This window comes from Leopardus geoffroyi, chromosome D4, assembly GCF_018350155.1.
Source record: "Leopardus geoffroyi isolate Oge1 chromosome D4, O.geoffroyi_Oge1_pat1.0, whole genome shotgun sequence".
NCBI lineage: Eukaryota > Metazoa > Chordata > Mammalia > Carnivora > Felidae > Leopardus > Leopardus geoffroyi.
The window spans coordinates 5,046,506-5,061,315 of record NC_059342.1 but is presented as its reverse complement, the minus strand read 5'-3'; the positions used below and the strand labels follow the sequence as shown (position 1 = coordinate 5,061,315).

At 47.7% G+C, this 14,810-nt stretch overlaps 1 pseudogene; it reads right to left on the bottom strand.

The window, feature by feature from the left end:
- Positions 1-3,495: 3,495 nt before the first annotated feature.
- On the bottom strand, positions 3,496-3,592 carry LOC123593888 (annotated as a pseudogene).
- Between the last annotated feature and the right edge of the window lie 11,218 nt (positions 3,593-14,810).

The following is a 14,810-nucleotide window of genomic DNA, read 5'->3' as shown; positions in this document are numbered from 1 at the left end:
TTTATTTTAATGGATATTACTGTGTTATTTATCTTCTGGAGGCTCTTATGCATCCTAATGTTAAAATCTTTGTCAAACTGTTCTATAAATTTAAATCCTATGCCTTTAGCGAATCCTCTGGTATTAATTTTGTTGTTATTTCTAGCATGAGATTTTTTTTATGCGTTTAGTAAGTTTAACTTGGGGGTCTCTGAATCCCTGAGGCTCATGTCTATTGTTCCGTACAAGTCATGGGTTCAGCTGTCATTGCAGCTGGCCCCTCTGTCTCGTTTCAGGGGTGAAAAGTCTCCCCTTTAGCCCTGGCTTCACATGCTTACCGTTGTCTCGTCAAACACTTGGAATCTGTTCCCTGCATGCAGTAACCTGATGACCACAACCTGACAGCATTAACTCTATGACTTTGGTCTCATTCACTGCTCTCCCCACCCCCCTTCCTGTCCACGGCCTTGAGGATTTGGCTGAAGAGCATGCCTACCTATCTTGGCTATACTCTTATCATTTTATCCCTCAGAGTTGTATATTTGGAGCAGAGAGGGGTCCTCCACGTGTTAATCTACTGATTCATTTTTATTGGAATTCCCCTTAAACTTTCTTAGAAAAAAAACTATGAGGGGCGCCTGGGCGGCTTAGTCGGTTGAGCGTCCGACTTCGGCTCAGGTCACGATCTCGCGGTCCGTGAGTTCGAGCCCCGCGTCGGGCTCTGGGCTGATGGCCCAGAGCCTGGAGCCTGCTTCCGATTCTGTGTCTCCCTCTCTCTCTGCCCCTCCCCTGTTCATGCTCTGTCTCTCTCTCTGTCTCAAAAATAAATAAACGTTAAAAAAAATTTTTTTTAAATAAAAAAAAAAAGAAAAAAACTATGATTACAGTTATCACCGTCCTGAAAAGTTCTCAGGGAGTTGTTTTGATTATAAAAACTGCACATCATATAATGATCTAAAAGGGCTTCTCTAATGTTTATTTTGCAAGAACCTCCCTTGAACCTTTTCTGTCTCTCGTGTTTTAGAAAATATTTAAGACAGTATCTCTGAGTATATGTATCACATGGCTAGACACAGGAAAACATCTAGAACAATTTCTGGCATGTAGTGCTCTCTCCATGTATGGTAGGGGTTACTGCTGTCTTTACACTTAGCCAAATGTTATTGGACAAGACATTTCTATCAAAAAATTAAGATTTGAGTTCATGCCACTTCTTTTCTCTTTTTTCCACTAGATATTAGGATAGTCTTCTAAATCTCTAAGCAGGGATGGTCACAGAATAAATAGATTGCAGGGGCAGCTGGGTGGCTCAGCCGGTTAAGCGTCTGACTCTCGATGGGCTCAGGTCACGATCTCACAGTGCGTGAGATCGATCCCGGCATCGGGCTCTGTGCTGTCAGCTTGGGATTCTCCCTCTCCCTCTCTCTGCCCCCTCCCACTCATGCTCTCTCTGTCTGTCTCAAAAGAAATAAATAAACTGAAGAAGGAGAAGAAGGAGAAATAGATTGCAGCCACATTTTCAGGCACTGATGGTAAAGACCCCACTATCCAAAGTTCTTACATAGTTGCCCCTCTTCCATTCCTGGCAGACCTGATTAATCAACCACTGCCTTCTTCTCCCCAGAGTGGAGAGGAGGCTCCAGGCAGCCACAACCAATCAATCAGATGTTATAAAAAGAATAAAAGCAATTTTCCATCCCTGCCCAAGAGACATTACCGAGGACAGACGACATGAAGGAAGCAAATGGCTTCTTTTCCAGAGCCTCTAGTTTTCAGAAAGTTTCCTTGGCGGTTTACTTTAAAAAGGACAGGAACTGGGATAATAGAACTTGCCAACGAAACGAAAAGTTGTAGTTCAATCACAAACTCTTACTGTGAGAAAACGCTGTCTAATTTGCTGTCTAAAATTACTGATTGTCTTAAATGTATTCAAAGTGAAGTAATTGGCTCCATTGTCTCCCAAATAATCGTTGAGTGGGAAGCGTTGGTGAGAAGGAACAATTATCCAGGTCAGTTGGTAATGATAGATCACGATAAATCGGTACAACCGGGGACGACGTGCAGGTCGGGAGGACGTTCTAGAAAATCAGAACTACAAGGAAGAGGGTGCTACCGAAGGGCCGGACTCTTTTGTTTTTGTGGCCAATCAGGAACGTGACGCAACAGCCTGGATAGATCTCGGCAGCGGCTGACCTCCTGCCATCCGCTTAGGACCTACACGCCTAACCTGCGTGTGTCCTTGAATCATTAAGTCATATTTTCTGCTGCTGCAAACCCACCCTGGTACGTTCTTCGACTTTCGCCCAAACACATGATCTTCTTAGGCTTGCCCCTCAGCAGTAATAGAAATAGGAGAAGCACAGAGTGCAAGATACAGTTATTATCGCTCCCAAGCTGAGAAATTATTTGTGCCGTAAACACAAAATAATGTTGTTTACGGAAAAGCAGAATAGCCAGAAAGTACTCCCGAAGTTTAAAGCAGCAACAGACGCCCCTGGAGAGATAAGAGAGTGTTCACGGAGGAGACGGAACATGAGCTCAGTGGCCTGGCATCACTTTTGTTGTGAAGACAGGTGGCTACAGGCGGTCCCTGGAGGAGAAAGCCGCGGCTCACATGTCTGTGTCTCTCCAGCGCAAAGCGCGTGCCCTGGGAGCTGTCTCTAGGCCATCCACGAGAGCGTTGTGGCCACAAAGACGGTCTGTGCAGGTGGGAGTTATTTCTCTTCTTTGCCTAGTTCCCTAATACTCACATTTTTATAACTTTATGTCATGTCTCCGTTCTTGGCATTGGCCTCTCGTGGGCTTCTAAGCCCTAGCTTGGATTAGCTTTGCTGGGTATTTCCAAAAGAGCCGAATCAACGGGAAAATAAGGCTATTGATCGTCCAATGGGAGGGAAAGGAGGAAAGGAAAAGAAAATAGAGGCGGAATGTCCCCAGACACGGGGACCCTACACTTCTCCTTCTGTCCAGAGACTCTCTGTTGACTCTGAACATTAAGTTTTACTCTTTTTTTTTAATGTTTAGTAATTTTTGACAGAGAGAAACACAGAGAGAGAGAGAGAGAGAGCATGAGTGGTGGAGGAGCAGAGAGAGAGAGGGGGACACAGAATCCGAAGCAGGCTCCAGGCTCTGAGCTGTCAGCACAGAGCCCGATGCAGGGCTCAAACTCACAAACCGTAAGATCACGACCTGAGCCGAAGTCAGACGCTTAACCGACTGAACCCCCCAGGCACCCCACGTTTTACTCTTTTTTTTTTTTTTACATTTTATTTTATTTTTTATTCTAATTTAATTTATTTTTTTTTTTTTAATTTAAAAATAGAACTGCCTTAACACCCAGCAGTTGACTACTAGGTATTTATCCAAGAGATACAGGTATGCTGTCCCACGTCTTACTCTTACTATCGCTGATATTTTCTTTATGAATTTTGGAGCAGGAAGCAACATGGCTTCCAAAACGTCTTAGACTATAGCCGTGCTACCCTTTGTTTTTGTTGTTCTTCTTGTTTGTTTAGAAAACATGTGGAGCCTTTCATGAATGTGTGTGTCATCCTCGGGCAGGGACCACGCTAATCTTCTCTGTGTCGAAGATAGATGTTGCCGAAGTGAGCACTGTGCTAATATATTTGGATTTTATTACCCGTTTCAGACCTTTCAGGGACTCCTTGTCTTCTTTCAATGTCATCGAACTCACAGAACCTGGCCCACCTGTCTCTCTGGTCCCTCTGCCCACCGTCCTTCCCAGAAATCCTATGCTCGGCCCCTGGAAGGACCTCCGGGCACACTAGCTGCCTGGTGTCCTGTTTTGCTCTCTCACCACTCCCCTGTCTTTGTGTCCTCTTTCCTGAAATGCCTTTTCCACCTGGGCCCTCCCACTGCATCCTTCACGACCACGTTCAAATGTGTCACCCCAGATGCCTTCCCCAACTCCTGGTCAGAACGAGTGGCCACCCCTTCAGGGGCCCTCAGAACATCTCCGGCCGCTCTGTGACCTTCCTCAGCAGGAACATTGTCTGTTCCTGAAGCCCCGCTTTCCCTTTGTTACCACTTGTCATCATCTCAGCACCTGACACGGGTCGGGCAAGGGGCAGACACTCGTTAAATTGGCACTAAATGCAGCAATAAGAGAAGGAAGGGACACGAATGCGGTCACGGATCCCTCCTACGATCGTATATTTCGCGCTCAATCAAAATAGCTCTTTCCCGTCTCTTCTCACCCCGTGAAAGGACGTAGACTCCCTGCTCAGCTCATCTTTGGCCTCGTTCTTAATTGGCATCCAAGACCCTGAATGGTGCTGTTGGTCCCCAACTCAGAATAGCATCTCTGTGTCTGTCACTCGCTAGTAACTCTCTGATGGTTCTGAGTTGGCCTGAGTCACAACCCGAGCTGGAACTTTGCAGGAACATTGTAAAAACTTAATGGGGCTGGGGGGCAGGGGCAGGGGGGTGGGGGGTGGAATACACCTTAAAATAGGTCAGTTCACAACCGGCATGAACAACACATCAAGAGTCGGTGGACTGAAGGCAGGAAAAACTGGATAAGCCATCCCAACCCCAAACGTCCAAAATGAATGATACCTCGATGTGACACACGACCTCAGCATGTTTGAATACGCTCCGACTCTATGCAAAGAAATCACGGTCCTTTGTCATTTCAGACAGAACTAAATCTCGGAGGATTATGCATTAGCATGTTTCTGTTCTTGTGTTGCCTGTGATGGAAATAATATACCCCGAACTCACAACGAGTTAGACAAAGAATCCAGTCGACACGATCGCCTTATTCTCCCTCTTTAAAAATACGTTATCTATGAGTGTGCTTGCGGCAGATGAAACAAAGGCAAAAATCCAGACCACCTACGTGATAGATGAGACATTACCCACAATGGATAAATAGCCCCTGTTTCAGAGCTAAGTCACTCAAAGGGCACTAATTAGGAGTTTAATAAACATCACGGCCAACTGCATTCGTTTTCTATTGACAAGCACCACGCACACACTGAGCGGCTAACACAGCATTCATTGGTTACTTAGTTTTGTAGGTCAGGTGCTCAGGAGGGCTTGGCTGGGCTCTGCGCTGGGTCTCATGGGCTGAAATCAAGGTATTGGTGGAAAAGTGCTTACCCCGAAGTGGAAGAAACAGTTGGCCTCCAGGCTTATTCAGATCCTTGGCAGAATCCGCTTCCTTGTGGTTGCAGGCCTGAGGTCGCCGATACCTCGCTGGCTGCCATCTGGAGGTCACCCATATTCCTTCTCGCCCGGCATCCTCCACGTACAAGGCCAGCGATGGTGAGTCGAATCCTTGCATTGCTTGGAATCTCCGACTTTTTTTTGTTTTGTTTTGTTGTTTTGCCTTCCTCTTCTGCAGAGAAAGTTCTCTGCCTTCGAGGGCTCGTGTGATTGCATGAGACCAACCCAGATAATTTCCGCGTCTTCAGGTCAAGTGTGCCTTACAGCATGATCACACGGGGTTATGTCACAGGGCTCAGGATTCTGGGGCTTCAGGTGGAACCCAGGAGCCCTTCCCAGACCCATGTCAGAATCACAGAATACCAGCATTGAAGGGGAACTTGGAAAATACAGGTTTAGCTTTTCAACTGAAGCATAAATCCTGCACGTGGAGAGATCTTTCGCCTAAATACGTCTGGTGATAGAAAATACATTATCTCACTTTTTGACTGATCCGATGATGAAAAAGCAAGAGACACTAGGATGACATTTGCTCCCAATAATTTTTCATTTTCCAAATCGAAGGAATCTAATTTTCTTTTCTGACACGTAGTAGTGTTACACTTTTTTCTATGGTTTCATGATCCCGTTTCTTTGTTCCTAGACCATTCACTGTGTCATTTCATCGTAGAAACACCCAACGTCTCTTGTGTTTTTAAAAAAGGTTTATTTATCCTTGAGAGAGAGCGCGACAGAGCATGAGTGGGGCAGGGGCGGAGCAAGAGGGAGACACAGAATCCGAAGCAGGCTGCAGGCTCTGAGCTGTCAGCACCGAGCCCGACGTGGGGCTGGAACCCACGAACCGTGAGATCATGACCCGAGCCGAAGTCAGACGCTCAACGGACTGAGCCACCCAGGCGCCCCACACCCAACACCTCTTGTAAAATACAGCTGATAAGGAATCCAGGCCTCTAACGGTGGCCTCTTTCTATCGAGTTTATAGACGTTTTTCCAAGTGTTTTTATCCTGCTCCAAAGATGTCTTTCCTTTGGAAATCGTTCTTACCCCCATTTCAGACTCAGGCATTCTCATGAGAAACTAGTTTTGTGAATAGGCTTCTAGACGTTTGGAAAGTCCACTAAAAACCTAAAGCAGAAAAAGTACAATTTTTGCAAATGGCTTCCTGTGCTGATTGCCACTACGCGGAGGATCATTAAATACTCTAGAACGCATTTAAAATACCACAAGAGCTCCCAAAACTTTGGGCTCCTTTGAGACCCTTAAAAGCAAACACATACAAGTAAGCAAGTGAAAAGTGAAATGTTGCATGGAGAATTCTGCGAGCACAGGTGCACCAGTGGGTAAACATCTGAATATCCAGCCATCCGGGAGTCCCGGAGTGAGATTTCATGGCCCAACGCCCCGCCGCTGAGCGGGCAGTGCTGTGCTGGGTGGAGTGGGTTCCCGCGGGCTTGGGGATTTCTCAAAGCAAGAAAAAACAACAAAAAGAAAAGGTCTGACTACTGCTGAAGATTTAATAATTCAGGCTGTTGGGGCTGAGAGGCACCAGGCGAGTGGGGTCCTGCAGGCCCAGGGTGCTGTGCCCATGGGGACAGCGACAGGGAGGGGGCTCTTCTCGTGGATGCGTGTAAAGATTCGCATGGGGGGGCGCCTGGGTGGCGCAGTCGGTTAAGCGTCCGACTTCAGCCAGGTCACGATCTCGCGGTCCGTGAGTTCGAGCCCCGCGTCGGGCTCTGGGCTGATGGCTCAGAGCCTGGAGCCTGTTTCTGATTCTGTGTCTCCCTCTCTCTCTGCCCCTCCCCCGTTCATGCTCTGTCTCTCTCTGTCCCAAAAATAAATAAACGTTGAAAAAAAAATTAAAAAAAAAAATAATTCAGGCTGTTGAAAAGCTTTCGGCACGTTTTATGACTTTTGTCTCTTTGTTCACTTTGGTCACGAGCAATCTTAAAGTTCATCAGAAATATTTGTGTCCGTTAAATTACGAGTTGCAATACCCCAGGGTGAGAACAGCTCTCTGGTGGTGAAGCCATGATCTCCAACCTGGCAGCTTGCTGGTCTGGTTGTTTTCATTTTGGTTATTCGGTCAAATACTGGGTTATCTCCCTTTCCGGACACATTTACTCTTCGGAGAATAACGACGACCTATCATTGCCATGCTGGATATGATGACAAATCATTAATGTCAGTGCTCTCTGAACTTGGAAAGCACAGCCCAGTTTTGCCTGGGTGGCTGAGTCGGTTAAGTATCTGACTTTGACTCAGGTGGCTTTGCTCTCGTGGTTCATGAGTTCAAGCCCCACATTGGGCTCTCTGCGGTCAGTTCAGAGCCCATGTTGGATCCTCTGTCTCCCTCTCTCTCTCAAAAATAAATGAACATTCAAAAAAGGGGTCGGGGGGGCGCCTGGGTGGCGCAGTCGGTTAAGCGTCCGACTTCAGCCAGGTCACGATCTCGCGGTCCGTGAGTTCGAGCCCCGCGTCGGGCTCTGGGCTGACGGCTCAGAGCCTGGAGCCTGTTTCCGATTCTGTGTCTCCGTCTCTCTCTCTGCCCCTCCCCATTCATGCTCTGTCTCTCTCTGTCCCAAAAATAAATAAATAAATAAATAAACGTTGAAAAAAAAAAGGGGTGGGGGAGGCACCTGGGTGGCCCAGTTGGTTAAGTGTCAACTCTTGGTTTTGACTCGGGTCGTGATCTCATGGTTTGTGGGTTCCAGCCCCTCTTCAGGCTCTGCACTGAGGACGGAGCCTGCTTGGGGTTCTCTCTCTCCCTCTCTCTTTGCTCTTTCCCCTCTTGCGCTGTCTCTGTCTCTCTCAAAATAAATAAATAAACTCAAAAAAAAGAGAATATTAGGAAAAAAAGCACAGCCCATTTTCTTTTGGCAAAATCCACATAGCACTTAAATGATTTTCACCAGAAATGCCCGAACCTGTTTCTGAAACGGGTAGATTTTTTTTCCCTTTATGTCTCTTGATGGCTCCATTTCAATGGGACTTTTTGTGATGTAAGGGGGCGGAAGTCCCTGCTTCCCCCAAGGATGTACTATCCATGTTATATTCTGTGCATACGCACGAGGTATTGTAACCCATAACCTGCCTAATTCTGAATTTATTGGGTTACTAAGAAACGGATGTGAGAGAGAAAAAGGTATGATTTATTGTCACTTGGTGAACTTCCCAGAAATCATAAAAGTTTACGACTCTAGGGACTGGGCATCACACCCTCCCACAATTCTTTTATGTTCACCAAATGTTGGTTGATAGATCGTTAAAAACATGTCTGTTTCAGATCACGCCGTGATTTTCAGCATGGAATTTGGAAGGAGTTAAAACAGTGAAGGGCTGTTGTCATAACAGAAGTCCTCTGTCTCCTTCAGGCTGTTTTAAGTGACTCCGAGTCTGCTGTCCTTAAAGGTACTGGATCGGAAACCACGAACGGAACCTGGGCCAAAATGCTGTAAGTGGTATTTATCCACAGACAGCTTAACTAATTAAAAAATAACCCCCAGCCCTCCCATATTTTTTTCAAGGTTTATTCATTTTGAGGAGAGGAGGGGCAGAGAGAGAAAGAGAGGGAGGGAGGGAGAGAGAGAATCCCAAGCAGGCTCCTCACTGTCAGCACAAAGCCAGACAGGGGGCTTGATCCCATGAGCCATGAGACCTTGACCTGAACCAAAATCAAGAGCTGGACCCTCGACCCACTGGAGCATCCAGGCGCCCCTCCCCCAGGCCCTCTTGCTTTTCATGAAATGCATTTCCAGTGAGTTTTACTTGTGTTTCACGCTCCTTTGCCCTGGTCTCCTTCACTACTGGATTTGTGGAGCTGGAGAGTTATTTAAGCAGGAACCTAGTGTGCAGGGAGGAGGGACAGACTGCAGCTTTGGGACGGGTTCCCTGCGCATTGAGCGCTGGCCTCTGTCCTCTGCCAACACAACCATGTGGACACTGGGCAGAGACAGAAAACTCAGTGGTAACAAGACCACAAAGTATTACACTCTATATTTTAGTGGAGAGGCCTTATTCACTTACTTTTGAAGAGGGGCGTTGGATTGGAGCAGGGGTAATCTCTACAAGCCCCAGGAGGCTGGCTGTCAGCCCTGCGAGGACTTAATAAGTGACCGTCATTCTCCAGGAGTCAATGTATGAAATCGGGGGGCGAAACATCTAAGTGGACACGAAAATCCCTGTCTTAGTTCAGGCTGTAACAAAGTACCAAAAACTGGTGGCTTATATGGCAAACTCTTATCTATCACAGTTCTGGAAGTTGGGAGTCCCAAGATCAAGGTGTTAACGGGTCTCGTGTCTGGTGAGAGCCCACTGCCCAGTTCAGGCACTGCTGTCTCCTCGCTGTATCCTTACATGGGGAATAGACACTCTTGTCTCTTTCGCCTTTGTAAGGCCATTGATCCTGTCTTGAGGGGTCCACCCTTAGGACCTGATCTAACCCTGAAGACCTCCCAAAGAATATCACTGCCCTGGGGATTAAGGCTTCCACATATGAACTGGGGTGGGGGAGGGACAAAACATTCAGTCCATAGCCCCTGCCCATCTAAACCTGTAGACAGATGAGCGTCACAGCCTGGAAGGGTTTCGGGCAAGAGAGTGTCTTTGGGGAGAGCTGAGCCCGTGAATCTTTTCGTCTGGGATGGCCAGGTGATTCTAGCTCATTCCATGTTCTGCCCTTCCTCGAAGCCAGCCTGGACCACCAGCCAAGAAAGAATTTTTCTCCCGTAATTCCGCACCTACGGCCACGCTGGGCCGGGTACATATTCCCCTGGCAAGCTGACTTGCCACGCTGACTCTTCCTCTGGAGCACGGAGGTTTAACAAGAATATACGTCCTCGCTCTTGTGTCTACCACATGTTATTATTTTAATAACGCGCTTCACCCCCAAGCCTGTGGGATCGGCTTGCTCAACTCCGGGCAATGCATATCCTCACTGGAGTTGGGGGTGGAGTGGGGGTGGGGGGGAGAGGAAAATCAGTCTTCATTACTTAAGGGTGAGAAGAAAATAAATCTACACGAAAATTATTTTTTACAATCTCTTAGGAGGTAAATCAGACTAATGCAGGAAAGACACAAATGTATTCATTGGTCCATTTGAGACGCAGGGAGAGTGGTGGTGAATTGCAGACACGCTTTATTCAGTGCGTTTACCAGGAGAGAATGTCATTCGAGGGGCACCTGCCTGTTAGCTAGAGCCCTCCCTCCCAGACAGCCAGGGTCATTACTGCCTTCAAGATGTGCGCAGGAAGCCAGCATTTACACACACACCAAAATCACAGCTTCAAGCCCCAGATTCTGCAAACTGCATCAAAGTCAACACGTTTGCCAACTAAAAACATAGCTTACTTGTCCCTTGGCCCATGGCCCCTTCTTGTCAGTTGGTTGCTTCTAAGCTCCAGGACAGTGAGACTGGTACCAGGTAGAAACTACCACGATGGGGGGCGTCTGGGTGGCTCAGCTGGTTGAGCATCCGGCTTCGGCTCAGGTCATGATCTCATGGTTCGTGAGTTCGAGCCCCGCGTCGGGCATGGCAGAGGCTGCCTCAGATCCTCTGACCCTCTCCCACTCTCTCTCTCTGTCTCAAAAACATAAATAAATAAATAATATTAAAATTTTTTTTTAATAAAAAGAAAATATCACAATGAGAAAAGGCGAAGAAACAGAGGAAATGCAACGTAACATTTTTGGGGGGCGGGGGGAAGGCTTTATTTTAAGTAGGACAAAGTCAGAGACAAAGAAAGAAAACTTCCTGGTACCTGTGTCCATTTGAGTGTTACAGGCACACCGGGGCACTACAACACAAGCTATGCATCGAGGCACAAGCTGTTTCCGATCTTGTCAAAATCATGCGTGAACATTGACGAGCAAGTTGAGTTCCAGCGGCCAAGCCAGTGATGAGACCAGCTATCACCGTGGTCCGTTTCGGGGGTGCCGGAGCCGGGAGGGGAAGGAGGACGGGTGTGGCTTTAGGAACACTCTCGCAGTCACTCGCTGGATAACTGGCATGAGCGTCCCCTCCTCGTAGGCTGTACCGATGCGTGCCAGGCGGTGACACGGAGCCCAGGGCGGCACGCGGGTAGCATTGAGGAAAGACTGGCCCCAGTAAATGTCGCGTGGGGGCCCAGCCTGGGCTGAGCTGTGCTGAGCAGTGGGCTCTCCCTCCGAAGGGGAGGAGATCCGGGGGCTCGCAGGATGGGCCTGCCCTCTGAGCGTGGAGATCCACAGTCCCTGCAGGAAAAGGGACCGGGGCTGCCCAAGGACAAATGTGTCAGTCAGCTGTTGGAGCACAAACTTGCAGGCACCATCCCCGACTCCCCGCCAGTGGGGAACGGCGCCAGCCGCTCAGAAAGGAGCAAAAACCAACACACACCCAGGAGTTTTCCAAAAGTAGCGGAAAGCAAGGAACGAAAGTCACTACACGTCAAAAGTCCATTCCAATCAATTAACAAGTATAATAATCCCAATACATAAATGGTCAGAAAAAGACACACCCCAACATCTGCAATAAAGATGACAATGTATATTTAAAAATATTACGTTTCAGGAGCGCCTGGGGGGTTGAGTCGGTTAAGCATCCGACTTCTGGCTTCGGCTCAGGTCATGATCTCACAATTTGCGAATTGGAGCCCCACCCTGGGCTCTGTGCTGACAGCGTGGAGCCTTCTTGGGATTCTCTCTCCCTCTCTCTCTCTCTCTCTCTCTCTCTCTCAAAAATAAACTTTTTTAAAAAAGTGTCAAGTTTCAAAAAGGTAAAATAATTACAACTATCGAGAGTATTTTTTCTTTGATCAGTAACAGTGAAAAGACACAGAACACCCACAGGACTCCGGACTGCTCACAAGCACTGGTGACTATTGAAGTAAAAAGGAATAAACTGAAAAAGAGAACTCTACTGGAAGGGAATTTGCCTGCAGTCGTCAAGAGTCCTGGGAGGGTAGGGGCGCCTGGGTGGTTCACTCAGTTAAGCATCTGACTCTGGCTCCAGTCATGATCTCACGGTTCATGAGTTCGAGCCCTGCGTCGGGCTCTGTGCTGCTTGGACCCTGCTTCGGATTCTGTGTCTCCATCAATCCCTGCCCCTCCCCGCCTCACACTCTGTCTCTGTCTCTCTCTCTCAAAAATAAAGACTTTAAAAAAATTTTTTAATAAAAAAAGAGTCCCGACATACAGGTGCAGGGTCAGTGTGTTATGTCACAGCTGAAACTAAGGTAACGCTGTGATCAGCTGCACTCAGACGCAAGACAAACGAACACATAAGAAAATAAAGCTTGAGCTTCATGTCTTTAAGCGTTATCACCGACCGATGTCAATTGTTTGGTCTGCGGGAAGATGTCAACGGCAGGGGAAACTGGGTACCATCTTTGCAACTTTCTGATAAATGGAAATTATTCCAAAACAAACGTTTATTTTAAAAAAAATGTTATTGTGACGTGGCGCCTGGGTGGCTCAGTCAGTTGAGCGTCCGACTTCGGCTCAGGTCGTGATTTCATGGTTCGTGGGTTTGAGCCCCGCGTTGGGCCCTGTGCGGACAGCCTGTCAGCGCAGAGCCCGATTTGGATTCTTTTGTCCCCTCCCTCTGCCCCTCCCCTGATTGAGCTCTCTCCAAAATCAATAAATATATATTTTTAATGTTATCGTGTGTGGATGGTGCTTGGGAAAAGGATGATTGCAACGAACCATTTGCTTTATTTCACGCTCCCATCCTTTCAAAAATTTAAAGCAGGAGCCTGTATTGATAATAAAAAAAAAAAAAATAAATGAACCACTTTTTTAAAGGCTCAGATCTGACATCCCCAGCATGTCATTCATCGGTGGTCGGGAGACGGGAAAGTGTATTAACTTACTCATATGCCTCCCAAAAGTAAAACCAGGGTGACAAGGAAGAAATTTGGAATCCATGAGGAGGGACACGTGAGGGCCTCCTATCCGTGAGACTTCGCGGGAACACGGCAGTAACTTGTGGCATTTTCTCTCATGGGGCAGAGCGGATCTCCAAACCCGTGGTTTAGGTGAGCCCCAGCCCCTTAGTGCTGGGGCTCACTGGGGAGAGAGTTCCTACCAGCCTGGCGTGGGAAAGCCTGATGTGAATGGATGTCTCCAAATAAATGGTTTATTTCAGACACCCACATTAACTTCGACTAAGCAATTGCACTTCTCCACAAAGGCCACTCTTTAAAGAATAATAGTAAATGGTCCATAATTAATACGCATCGACGTGTGCCGAATGCTTCTGCGGGGCTACAATATTTGGATTCTAGTTAGGTAAACTATTCCCATTGCAGTATTGATCACAAGGTTAATTTCCTTAACCTGGTGCAAATGATCACAGCTTCCAAATATCGAAGATCAGAACTAATGAATTTTGATGCGAGCCCAGGGTGCTCCAACTTCACGTGCGGGGAGCACTGGAGATCTTCCGAGAAGGTCAGCTGGACGATGTCCTTTTGCACCCCTAGTTTTGCGAGCACATTTTTGCATCTCTAGGCGGTGCCTGTGAATAGGGCTCATCTGCCATCCTGACTTAATTCCCAATTTTTATTTCCAAGGTATAAGAGTTGCCCACTTGATGAGCAAAAGTCGTGGTGGTCATTTTGAGGCAACAGTGTCTGTCCTTTATTTATTTATTTATTTATTTATTTATTTATTTATTTATTTATTTTGGCAAGCAGGTCAGGCACCATTGGTCGGGGTGCCTGAGACTGTCCTCTTCTTAGCACGGAGAGCCCTGCATCCCTCCCCGGGATGCAAAAAGTCCTGGTTTTCGGTGATAGGTTGGTGCAGAGTGCGGGGGAAAGTGCAAAGCTCATACCTAGCCCCAAAAGAGTGAGATCGAAAGCAACACCAGGTTTGGTGTCGAAAGGTTGCGGTAAAGGTTATCCTTTGACCGATGGCTGACGTTGGCAGTTACATTCATGCTTCGCAGTAGTGACCACGCGTTGGTGATTTGACCCAAGCATGTTGTAATCCTGCACTACGAAAGGAGTCTTCTGGATGGAATTGTTGGCCCCAATTCTTCAACCCTCTTTGTGCCCATGCCCTTTGCCCTTTTCCACCCATGAAAGGTGGCATGTACTTCCCGTCCTCTGACAGTGGGCTCAGCCAGGTGACTTGTTTTGGGAGAAGAGTGAGTATGTCCCTTCTCAGTATGGACTCACGGGGTCCCCCATTTTAGCTAGCCCTCTTGTGTCTCTGTGATTGCCAGGCAAAGAACACACCCAGAGCTGCCCACTGGTCAAAAGAAGATACTAGATTCTTGGAGGAGACATCAAGGCACACGAGTGGTCCATCAGAGCTTGAGCTACCCAGCCGAGCCCAGCCTACACACGCAGGTCTCCAGCCAATCCGTGGGCACAGAGTACTTCTTGTCTTCCCTGAGAGCTGGTGGTTGACTGATCCTGGCGTATTTTTGGCGGCCACAAGCTGACGTAAGGTAGACCGTGCCAGTCCTCGGCCAGACTGCCCTCCGGTCATCCCGCAACTTTCTCTGCTCTTCCTCTGTACGTCAGGGGACTGGCTCCTGCAGGCTGCATTTCCCAGCACCCAGGGTTGGTTTCTGGATGGTTCTACCAGGGGACGCATTGGTGGGAGATTGGGAAGCAGAAGGAAAGGAGAAGCCTGGTCCTCTGCCCTTGACTATCGTG